This window comes from Leuresthes tenuis, unplaced genomic scaffold (assembly GCF_036924035.1).
Source record: "Leuresthes tenuis unplaced genomic scaffold, fLeuTen1.0.hap1 SCAF_18, whole genome shotgun sequence".
Taxonomy (NCBI): Eukaryota; Metazoa; Chordata; class Actinopteri; order Atheriniformes; family Atherinopsidae; genus Leuresthes; species Leuresthes tenuis.
In genome coordinates this window covers 10966708-10978790 of record NW_027325372.1, presented here as the reverse complement: position 1 = coordinate 10978790, position 12083 = coordinate 10966708, and the positions used below count along the sequence as shown (strand labels likewise).

The window sequence follows — 12083 nt, the reverse complement described above, 5'->3', positions numbered from 1 at the left end:
TCCGACAGATATTCTTTTAAAGGCGTATTTAAAGCTCTGGCTTCAGTTGTAGGATCAGCGGACAACCTATGCAACAGAAAGCTGCTGCAAAGCCGAGCGACAGTCCGACCTCTCAGCGGACACAGACACGGAGCCAGCGGCTTACACGAGCCGGCGAGGTGAGCGCCGTGTCCGGTTAAAACAGCGGCGACAACGACAAGGGCACGGATTTGAAACATTTTGTGGCCGCTGCTGGAGGTTGGCTCCGGCAGGCGGCATACACAGCATCTCAGGTTGCTGCTGCAGAGAGGAGGAGGAGGAGGAAGAAGAGGAGGAGGAGGCGGCATTTACAGTAGTTCTGAAGGCCCGCGTCAAAAACAAAAAGAGGAGAGAGGCTAAAGGCGCAGACAGGTTGCATAATTAGGCTGCGTTAATTATAAAGTGTGTGCGTGTGGTGACAGTTTCAGGATGGTGTTTTCAATGCAAAGCAATAAGGGGGGTTGTTTGGAGTTTTACAGTGAAGGCATTTCGAGTAGAAAAAAAAATAATAACAACCAGGAAGGAGCAATTTGCCAAAGCAAATAACACCCGAGACTGTCAGAGGACAAAACTGTTGAGTCTGCCGAATATAAGGAAAATATGAGGAATTGTCTGCAGTTTAATGAACTACTCAGTGTGTAAATAACCCAAGGCTACTGCTGTGCTTAATTGTCATCACTTTTCCACCTCACAGCAGCTTGTGATATCAATCATTAAAGTTGATTTTAAAAAGATCCTTGAAGACCCTTGTGTTTTGATCTCTTTGTCAGTGTTTTCTAATGGTTCGATGGACATCATCATGTCCTAAAGTGTGGGTTTTTTGTTGTTGTTGTTGTTGTTTGTTTTGTTTTTTAACATCATGGGTTTGGGAGTTGTTTCTGAGCTTTTGGACCGGGAATATATTTTGGAATTGGTTAATTTGTCACTGATCATCTCTTTCTTCACGGTTAGTTTGGTCCTGTCTGTGTTGAATATAGCAGAGCAACCCCATATATCTGCTAAGGAAATGCTCTTAACCTTGGATGTCAGAAAAAGCTTATTAACGTGCACCCACTAAAGATGACAAGCTCACTTGAGGTTTTCATTTTGTGCACGACTTTGCACATATTTTGCCATTAAAGAGAACAAATGTTAAGTTAATGTCTGCATCTAATTGCTGAAACAAGGGAGGTGTGGTACACGTCCTGTTTGATCTCGTCTGTTGAGATTTATTTCTTTATTTTTGTGTTTTGATGCAAGCGAGAGCAAAAGAGCATGTGTGCGCTTGCTGTTGGTGGCTGCTGTATTGATTAAATGTACAGTAAAAGCTGATATAGTGTCTGTGCGTGTGTTTGCAGATGTGATTTGTTAAGTCTTGACTCTTTGTCATGTCTGTTCAGGTGCGACGTACAAGGCTTAAGATTGAAGCCTGGACCAAAGCGACAACGTCTCAGAGACATTTATGAAGCTTTCAAGGCCTTTTGGTGAGTTTCATCTCTACACTCGCACACAAACACACACACCAAAGCAGACAGCGACCATTTATTTTATTTATTGTTGCCACGGCATTTTTAAAGTCCTTCTCGTGTGTTTTATTTTCCTGTCCGGTTTTGTAAGTCTGCACAGAAACGCAAAATAAAGAAGAAAAAACTCCAAAGAAAGATCTAAACGACCAACAGATGCTCTGTATTCACTCTGTATCAAGTCTAGTAGTTGCTTTAGTTTATTCTGCTAAAAACCGCGACCAGAGAGAAACGGGATTTTAGTTTTGTTGCGTTGCAGTTTAGGTTTCAGTTTGCATGCTGGGGGCCCGGCTTTTTCAGCTGAAGTGAAAGCGATCGACTTCCTCTTGATTGGGTCTTTGCTGCTGTGTCAGCAGCAGGTTATTACCCAAACACATGTGCACACGCAAATGTAGCCAGACACACGTGATGATGAGAGGCCGGTCACATGAGCACAAAATCTCTTTATGCACTCAGACATATTTGCAATGAATGTTAAGCAATCATTAAGAATGACTTTTGTCAGCTGCGCACGTACAAGTGTTTGACAGTTTTGATGCAGGACTGGATCGTCTTTGGAGCTTCTCAGGTAGAGGGTTGATATCGAGGGTTAATAGTTCCCCAGTTTTCCAGGTCTATACGTTGAAGTCATTTTGGTTTTAGAACTATTCACCGTACACATCCAAGCACACCTGTAGGTTTGGAACTGAAAGGCAAAACTTTATACTTGTGTGGATATTGAATTGTGGCTGCTGCACATACACAGGCATGAAACAGACAAGGGTCAGTCAGACTGTATATTCCAAACTGACTTCGGTATGTTCTGAGGCTGCCGTTGAATACAGCAATGTGGGCCAGCAGACTCGCTGTGACAACAGATCTGTTTCCACATCACATGAAGGAGCTTTGAGTCTCGGTGAGAGCCGACTCAGCTCGCTGGCGTCTCAGAAATTAGATGTCCTGTCGTAAAAGAGCTGTCGACTTCTCCAATAAGTGCTGCTTTTAATGGCAATCTAACATCTTAAAGGCAAACTTTTAGTAAACATGGACGGTTTACAAGGCGGTATTTTTTTATGAGGTTTCCAGTTCCAAAATGTGGCTTTTGGGAAGTTCCCTCATCTATTTTCTTGCTGAGACCTACTGCAGAACATCAACACCAGTTTCTTTATATTTGCTAAATATGAAGCTTCTTTCAGTTCCCAGTTAGCATAGCACAAAGACTGGAAATTGGAGGAAATCGATTGCCTGGGTCAGTTTGAGGGTAGTAGTCAGTCTAACAGCACTTCTGCTGCATGTGTATTTCAAGTGTGCTTCGGGGACACTAACGGGACCTTTTCAGGGTGTTTTTTGCATGCACGCTGGTTTATTATACTTAATATCGATGTTCAATGTAGAATTATAGCATTCACAGTAAAATGAAATCTTTTAAAGCCCTTCGTTTTGGGGCTAAACTCATCATTTGGCCAAATCTGATTTATTTTAAGGTAATACTCTACATTTCCTTCTGTCTCAGCATCTTTGTGTTTGTACGGCCGCCACACACAAACAGCAGATCAGATTTTGTATCCTGAGCCCTGATCCTCTAGAATGACATACTCCCTAATTGTGTGTGGCATTCGTTATGTTTTTGTGCACAAACCTGGGAGGTTCAGGAGATGGAAAGGTGCGAGACGGCAGCTTTGCCCACCAATGATCGAAGTGAAAGACTGTATGACTGTTATGTGCTTGTGTTTGTCATCTGACTTACATCAATGCTGTCAGCTTCCCCCCGTCTTTCCATCAGATCTTACACACATGCAGACACATACTTGTTGCCGCTGTAATTTCTGTTGTGTTGTTAAAACTCTGCTGGTGATGACTGGCTGATGGTGTGTTTACATATAGACATTTTTCTTGTACACAAACATGACTGAACACGCCAGGGGGCCAACATATAGTTCTTACAAAACATCTTTAATAAATGCATATTCTCACCTTCATTAAATTCTTGTTAAATGTAGATTAAATCTCAGAACGATCTCACCTGGTTGCTGACGTTGGCTGTGGGTTTCTGCTGCCCCCATTTGACAGGATCGGCAGTGATGGCTCATTTCACAGGGCTCAATAATTGTTCTCAACAAAGATACTTTACAACCGACCACCTGCAATTGAAATTAAACCTGCTGTATACATAGAACATTGACGGCTAGCTTGGTCTGGGACCATGACTGGCACTTAATACAACATTAGAAGTGATCATATGGAAAGAAAAAAAAGAAAGCAATGCAGAGAAATGACTGGATTCCAACACTGTTCTTTACAACAGACATATCCAAGTGAGTAACCAGATACACATGTTATCGAGAAGACCAGGATTTGCATTTTTAGGAAAATATTTAGGAAAATATGCATGCGTATATATTCTTAGATGCATATAATTATGTTCTGTGTTTTTACAAGAGATACAGTCTTATGACACTGAATCAGAATCAAAGTGAGCACTGCAGAGACCAGCTGGACCCAATTTCTCTCCATCTTTTTTTGGGATTGGTACAGTTAATTGCAGTCATTTGTGTTTATGTTGCCAAACTAACTTGGATTTGCCCTACTTTTGCCCCCCCCCGTTGCACATGCACTTCTGTAATGGGGTTACAGAGGGACCTGTATTTATCTACCTATGTACCTACCTACATACCTATCTATCTAACCTACCTATCTAATCTATCTATCCACACATAGATGAATAATAAAAAATTTTTGTGGACCAAAAAGTTTCACAAGTCTGGTGGGTTGTTTGCACTCTAGGATATTAATCTAAGATATTCTCCAACTAAATCTGGGCTCATCAAAGCTCAGGAGCAAGTGACTACCCGCTTCTGTCAGAGGCATCTGTGTGTGTGTGTGTAGACTATCAGCAGTGGTGCATGTATGGCAGGTTGGTTTTCTATTGATGAAGGACTGTTGCTGTTAATAAAGCCAATATATAGCGATACAGTACTTGGCCCCAGCTCTGTTAGATGACACATACAGTGATATAGTCTCTATACAGACTGCAGACTTTGTTTGCTTTTCTTCCCGTCACATCTCCTCCTCCTCTCCGTCTTTCATAACACTTTTTTTCTTTCCTCTCCAATCTTTCTCATTCTTTATCTGAGTCCATTTATCTTGTGTCCAACAGCGTCTGCAGTTCTCCGTTTTGTTCCAGGTGTTTTAGAGGTCATCAGTTGCGGTCACAATGAGACAGTTGTTTTGCACTGATGCGCTACATTTTTGTTATCTGTTGGACGCAGTTCAGAAGCTGACTTTTAAAGATGGAAAGTTCATGAATCACTTTGGAGACAATTGCTGTCCAATCAACGGCATGACCAGTAGCTGTTCGGCAGCTTTTGATCTCATCACCTTGATCTTCCTCAGCAGATGAAGAGTTTTTTCTTCTTTTAAGTGCTGACAAATTAGATTTTAAGCTTTCCTTTAAAGCCAGCATGAATGGAGAGACCCTGAAGTGTAAGCCTGTTCTCACAAAAATTCACAAAGTGACCACAAATCATTAAGACTGCATTACATAGAGGTGTGCTATGTGTTGTGCTGTACCACTACAAGAGGACCTATACGTCCTTTTCCACCTTTTGTTGTGTAAGCACCCACATACAAATGTATAAATACCATCAAAAAGAAACTATCGACCTTCCCCTCCCCTGTCTTGGTTACCTTAGTGACATGTTGCTAGACGATGGTGATGACATCACTGAAAGTTAAAACAATATGTCTAATTTTCCATGCACTTAATTCACGCAAATGCAGAAAAATGTAGAACTGCTGTTGTTGTTTTTTTGGTGAAGTCAAGCAGCACAAACCATATTTTCTCCTAAACTTAACAACGTGGTTGTGTTGCCAAAATATAATGTCAACAACTGAAAATTGAATAATTAACAAATTAATAAAGCCTTAGAATAGAATAAGTTAGTGATGTCTAAAAGAATTCACTCCACATGCAAGACAAAACGATGTCTGAGTTAAAGTCCTATGTTGAAGGTGCAACACCACCATCCCTTCTGTCATTTTTCGATCTTTATACAACCAGCAAGGGAACGGAGCTTTGTTTTTGTGTTGTTGAAATGTAATGCACTGAATAATTTCCTGTATTTCATTAGACCAGGCTGTTGAAAAACAGAATTGTTGTCATCTGAAATTCCCCGACAACTGAAAAAATGACCATCTGCTGAGAAAGCTCATATTAAAAAAGGCAGAGGAAATGCTGGTAAATGGATTGTTTTGTGTCATAGAAGCTGCAAATGAACAGTTTAAAGACATTTCGGAGCATTGGACAGAAACTTGCTGGAACATGAAATCAGAGTTTTAGGTGCGTGGGGGAAACCTTTTCCTTCTTTGTCACAGTCTCTGCCGTCTGAGCACAAACAGTAAGTTGGCATTTGAGTCAACTTTGCTCAGCCTTTTTCATTTATTTTTTTTTAGGTGTGAAATCCTGTTTTAAAAAAGCGTTTAACGCAGTCGAATTAGGAAAGCAAGCACCAGCGTCAACTAAATTTTGGCCACTAAACACTTATTTCCTTTTGATAAAGCTGCTTTTATTCTTTTTCCAGGTAGCATGTGATGCTCAAGGTTAACTTTAATACTCTTATCAGTGAGCCATCTTCTGCAGTGAAGCATTATGATTGCATTTAAAACTCCTCCAAAGTTTTCCCAAAGTCATTTCATCTGTGTTTTTGAGTTGGTTCCAATCTCACTCCCCATCTTGAGCAGAAATTTGTACAAGGACAAATTTAGGTCCCGTCTTCCAATTAAATTACCAGAAAGCTGGCTGCATGCCAGTGATGAATGGCAGCAATTCTGTTTTGTATGGTGCATCTTGGTTCTCTATGGAATTATTTGGGTGAGGCAGACACCACACCCTTTGGCCACATACTTATCTCTCTTGCTTTTGCTGCGTCACAGTAGACAAATTTACCTTTTGACTGTTGGAGTGTGGTTCGTGAGATATAGAATATTGGCCTTCTGACATGTGCGAGGCAGTTGTTTGCTGCAACATGTCGCTTAACTGCTCCTATATCTTGTCATTAAGATGGAGGGATAGCAGTTTTCTATTCTGCGTCTTTAGCTTTGATGTCAGTTTTTCTTCTCGCCCAGTCCTCGATTAGTATGTGCAATTTGAACAGAATCCTGATATAATTTATGGTACATCTATTTTTTGTGTAGAATATGTAATGGAAATGATCTCAAAGTCTTGTGTTCACTTTGCTGAAGATGTCTGTGTACTGTCACAGAAAGCCGAGAAAGCTCACATCTATATTTGTGAATATTTAAGTTTCTTTTGCACAGAAAATGCTCATTGATTGTGTCAGCTCTGGACAGGAACAGTTTGGTACTGTCCGGATGGGGCTGCGCACAGAGACGTGTCCTGGTTGAACAAGCAGAGAGGATAACTGGCTATGTGCCAGCAGTATCATTAACGCTGTTATCCAGACTGCGCTCAGAGTAACAGACGCACACTTGCTCAGTTTTCTTGCTGGATTTTCCTGCAACAAGAGAAGAAGAAAGAAGGATGAATATCCTCTCATACATTTTCACAAATATGTTGATTGAGGTCCCAAATGTGAAAGTGAGATAAAACATTACCCCCACCAAGTAGTTGATTGAGGGTTGTGTTTGTTGTGTGAGACGCTCGTAAAAATTCTGTCAGTTGTTGTTAAGTATCTTGTCTTGTCTGGTAAAGTCAGGCGTGGCTATGACTCACCACAGCCTGCATGGTGCCAGATTGATTGTAACACCATGTTACGTGTGCTACAGATGAAGCACAACTGGAATGATGTTGCAGACTCTCAGCGCAGTGGTTGATGGTTACATTTTTTTTTTCCTGGTTTGCTACTAATCAAAGTAACTCGGGGCTTCTGTTGTTGTGAAACTTGCTGACATGAAGACATCCAGAACTATTTATAAATGTATAGAGGATTTTGCAGCCTGTGCAAAACTCCGACTGCTTCATGCATACGACACAAACAAATTACAGTGTGTGTCGGCAACTGGCTCATGAACTGAGAAGCTGGTTGTTTGAACATTCTGAGTGATCAATAAATCAAATAAAATACAGAAATGGTCAGAGAAGGCCAAATAAATGACCACAACAGAAGAAGTATCAACACCTTTAGAAATGACCAGGTCCAGAGTGTGACCTCGAAGGTGGGTTGGTTCTGTTACATGTTGGCACAAACCAAACATGTCCAGCATAGAAGAAAATTATTTGGCATTACCATCCGTCATATTATCTATATGAATGTTAAAATCCCCGGTCAAGATAAAATGGTTCAAGTCAGTCGAAATAACAGACAATAATTCATCAATAAAACTTGCACAGTATCCTGGAGCTCTGTAAATGATTAAGAACAGAATTTTAGGAACACCCGTTAAAATAAAACTAAGATATTAAAAAGAAGTGAAATCACCAAATGAGATCTCTTTACACTGGAATGTATCTTTAAATAAGGCAGCTTCTCCCCCACCTTTCCTCCCATTTTGGCATTTATCCATAAAACTAAAATTTGGGGGTGCTGTTTCATTAAGAACAGTAGCACTCGTGCTCTCTGTTAACCATGTTTCTGTCAGAAAAAGAAAATCTAAGTTGTGTGAAATTATGAAATCATTAGCTAACAGTGACTTATTGGACAGAGATCTAATATTAAGTAGAGCCGGCTTTGTGGAGTTTACACTGGTCTCTGTTGTATTCTGAGTTGTACATGGTACCGTTAACAGATATATTCACCCAGCAAGTTGACTGTTTTCGATTCCTTCTTTTACGAACCAATACAGGAATCCTACTGGGTCCCAGCTTGTTCTCAGAACAGCTGTCAGTATTAAGACTACTATAGCAGGGACCCTGAACGCATCATGGCATGTAATCTTTGTTTTGATTTGTTTTGGTTATCTGCTGCTGCTCCTTGAACATCCTGCACATCCCCTTGTGCCCTGCTCTGCCAGGACAGATGATGTAAGAGGGGGGGGGTGCCCTGTGTTTCCTGGTAGATGGTGGTAACTGGAGTCCTGGCTGGGATAGAGACATCCTTTGGAGGGTGATGTGGATTAAAGGGTCTGGTGAGGGGAAGGGCTGGGGGTTGTTTGCCTCGCTGCTGTGTCCTTCACTCTTGCCTGTACAGTCATGTTTGGGTTTTCCATCCCAACAGCATGACAGTATTGATTTTTCTGAATTTGTGATATTTGTTTGGTAAAACATTTTTAATTATAGCATATACAGGTATGACTGAGTGGGGATACTGTGGAATCAAACCAGAAAAAACCTATATCATTAGATCACATCACAAGTTCAAAGTAACCTTTGAATGTTACACAAAGAAAGTTTTGTATTTGTGTACTTATTAGCGTCTGTTTGTTTAAGGTCAGCACATTTTATTAGTCAGTTGGCACAATGAGAAAATACATTTCTCATCACATCATGTTCGAATGGCACCTGCTTCCTCATAGACTGCCATGTTACCAGTTTTCTTATCGAAATGTGTTCGTGTCACAAACAGGTGTTGTCGTTTGGTGAGATGCTTGGGCACTTTGTGGTTGGTGTGCAACCTGCCAATCTGACAGAAAGAACGTGATAAGAAGACAAAATAAAAAAAGTTGGCTTATGTGTCTATCATAAAACGCACATAAAACTCAGTACTGTCCCAGAGTTATGCAGTTATGGAGTGTTTGCACATTATAGTTGTATTTTTTTATGTTTAAAACTAAATATTAGCCAGTAAAAGAGATGCAAGTCAAGCAGTTTGGTGTTGTTGATCTCTTAAGACCTTTATTAGCATCAAGCGGGTGTGTGTGTGCTTAGGTATGTGTGAACTCTACAGTGGAATGCTTCATTATATGTGTGGGCAGGGTTAAATATACCATTTTCAGGGCTCATGTGATCCTGAACATGTCTGTGCATGCATTTATCATTTTTTTGACTCTGTCAAATGCGCTGATGTGAAACAATAATGTTGGTTATGAGACAAAAACAAAAACATCAGTGTTCAGCTGCTTTCGGCAGGCTCATGTGGTGAGCTGGTGCAGGTTTTCACCAAGCTTTAGGGTTATATTTTCGTTCAAATCTCAGTGAGAGGCAAACTGTCCAGTGTTTGATCAAACTGTTGCCCGGAAAGAAGAAACACACCGACCCACAAACAAGAGATGCATAATATCGACCTGTATCTCTTCACACCTTTTTTTTTGTTTGTTTTTTTTGTTTCTATTTTCTGCTTTGCTCGCAGATATCTTTTGAGTAAAGGCTTCAGGGAGGAGGGGGAGTACACACACACACACACACACACACACACAAGCAGTATCTCTTAAAGAGGGCAATCCCCCTGGGTCAGAAAGGCAGGATGCAGGTGGGGGTTGCAGTAAAGTAATGTTTTGGGGCATAGTCAGGGTTTGCGGTGGTTAGTTAGTGTTGGTGTGTGTGTGTGTGTGTGCAGTTCTGTGGTGAGGGTGACACAGGAGGAGCGTGACTGCAGGGCAGAATTAGGCCAAGGCTGCTGTCAGCAACCTGTCAAAACCAGTGTGCCTGCCTCAGACTTCATGACAGGAGTTAATACTACTTTTACATAAGGGATCTTTGATGGACTATTGTAAGCATGCAAGTTGATGGGAAAACGTTTGTTAGTCAGTCAACAGATTACATAAAATTTAAACTAAATTTATGAGATACTGGACACCATGTTGACGTCTACTATCTAGACAGATAATCGGGTCTTGCAGATTAAAATAACAGTTTGTGTTTGTGTGTATGGCCTCAGTGTCTACAAACAGCCTGCCCAAATCTTCTGTTGCTACAAACTAGTGATAATGTATTACAAATAATAAACAGAGTGGTGTTCTAAAACTTTCAGCACCGTCAGTGTCTTGAGAATCTGTACATTGATTTGAAGACGGACAGCCTGTTGCCTGAACCCTGTGGTGACACATGGAAATATTATTTAGCGAGGGGAAATAGCTTACAACCCAAAAGCATGAATAGAAATCTGTGAGTTAGCATGCTAACTGTGTTGTGCTAACTAATCTGGGTGTGAACTGATTGCAGTGTGTATGTAGGCCAGCTTGAGCGCTAACTAGCCAGCCTATTGGCTAGCTTGGCTATAAATAATCATTAGGATGATTAAGCTGTTGCTGGCTGCAGTCCTCTCTCTTTTGCTATTGTTAGACCAACATTCCCTGTATATTTCTTAAACCTCTTCTCATTTTTAGCCAGGAAGTGTTGAAAGTAATGTCTTAAAGGGTTGTTATTTCGAAATGGAGAAACTGGACATAATGAACGAAGTGAAATAAATGTTGATGCCAATGTGAGTTTTGACGATGATGAAGTTGAAAGTCTGAGAAATGAACATAACGTGTTCCTGCATGTTTTTCAATTAATTACAGCACCTAAGGGAGTACACAGTTGCACAACAACCAGGAGTCTTCTCAGCTAAGCTAACCTGAGCTGTTGTAACCACAGGCATGTGAAGAATTAAAATGTTCGCATCCAACATCTGTGGACTTAAGTCAGCCAACTCCTAAAAAATGAGTCTGGAAAATGTCCATTAGCTTTCTCAAAGATTAAACTAATTGAATTGCACCAAGCATGGTGGATGAGGCTCTCTATTTATCAATAACAATGACTTTGTGTTTATCCATATTACATAGATATTTAATCGTGATATTGATGAATGGGAGGAAAGTACCAGAAAGGCATAGGAAGCAGCAACCGTTACTGGCAAGCAGACTTGCTGACTGTGAATTCTCCAGAGAAACACCTGCCATATTCAAACGTGAACTCATTTGTAGTTTACAAGAGATCTCTCGTACAGTCAGTGTGATGACCACAAACACCAGCAACACAGCAAGAAAGACTGGAACAGGACTTCCCTGAATGATTAACATCACTGTCATTACCTGCTGTTTAGTCACAAGCTGTACACATTTTTTCTATACATACCCCTGATGATTGATTTAAAAATAGATTGACCTACTGTTTGTGCTTTGCCTGTTTGTAATGAGCCAAGAGGAGGAAAACAAACTAGTAACAAGGTGTTCAGAGTAGTGGGAAGCCCTAACTTTTAGCACTGGGATTAACCTCAATTTTTTAAACTTGAGCAAAAACTGTACGATTGTAGTAGATTACCTTGCAAGATGTTGACTTAAGCTCTAATATGTACTTGAAAAATTAAACATTTCACTGGAACACAGTTTCATAATTATTTCAAAACATTTCCAACCCATCTTATGAAGATACCCCTGCTTTTGTTTTGTTTTTTCATGGTGAATACCTTGATTGTACTCAGACAAGTACTTTTAAATTGAATTAGTATCCAAAGGGATAAGAGAAGTACTCAACTATATTCTGGGTGTATTTACAGCAAAATGACAAATTCACTGATAGAAGGGCAATGAACAAGTTGCATTTGATAATGAGATTGTTGTGTTGGTGTTGTTTGTGGCCATATGCACCCCGAAGCCCATGCTGTTTGGGAAATCTTGGATCAGTCCTGCTTGTTTTGCAGCACATCGACTCCTCCTCCTCCTCGATCAACCTGTCATCGGAATGACTGGAAGATAGACCTTGACTGAACT

At 40.6% G+C, this 12083-nt stretch overlaps 1 protein-coding gene across 1 annotated transcript in view; it reads left to right on the top strand.

Moving 5' to 3' along the window:
* Positions 1–12083, top strand: part of LOC140274585 (solute carrier family 45 member 4) — a 62613-nt gene continuing 50530 nt past the window's right edge. The window contains exons 1-2 of the mRNA XM_072369914.1: positions 1–158; positions 1398–1481. The gene's annotated coding sequence lies outside the window, so the exon portion shown is untranslated. The remainder of the gene's footprint in view (positions 159–1397; positions 1482–12083) is intronic.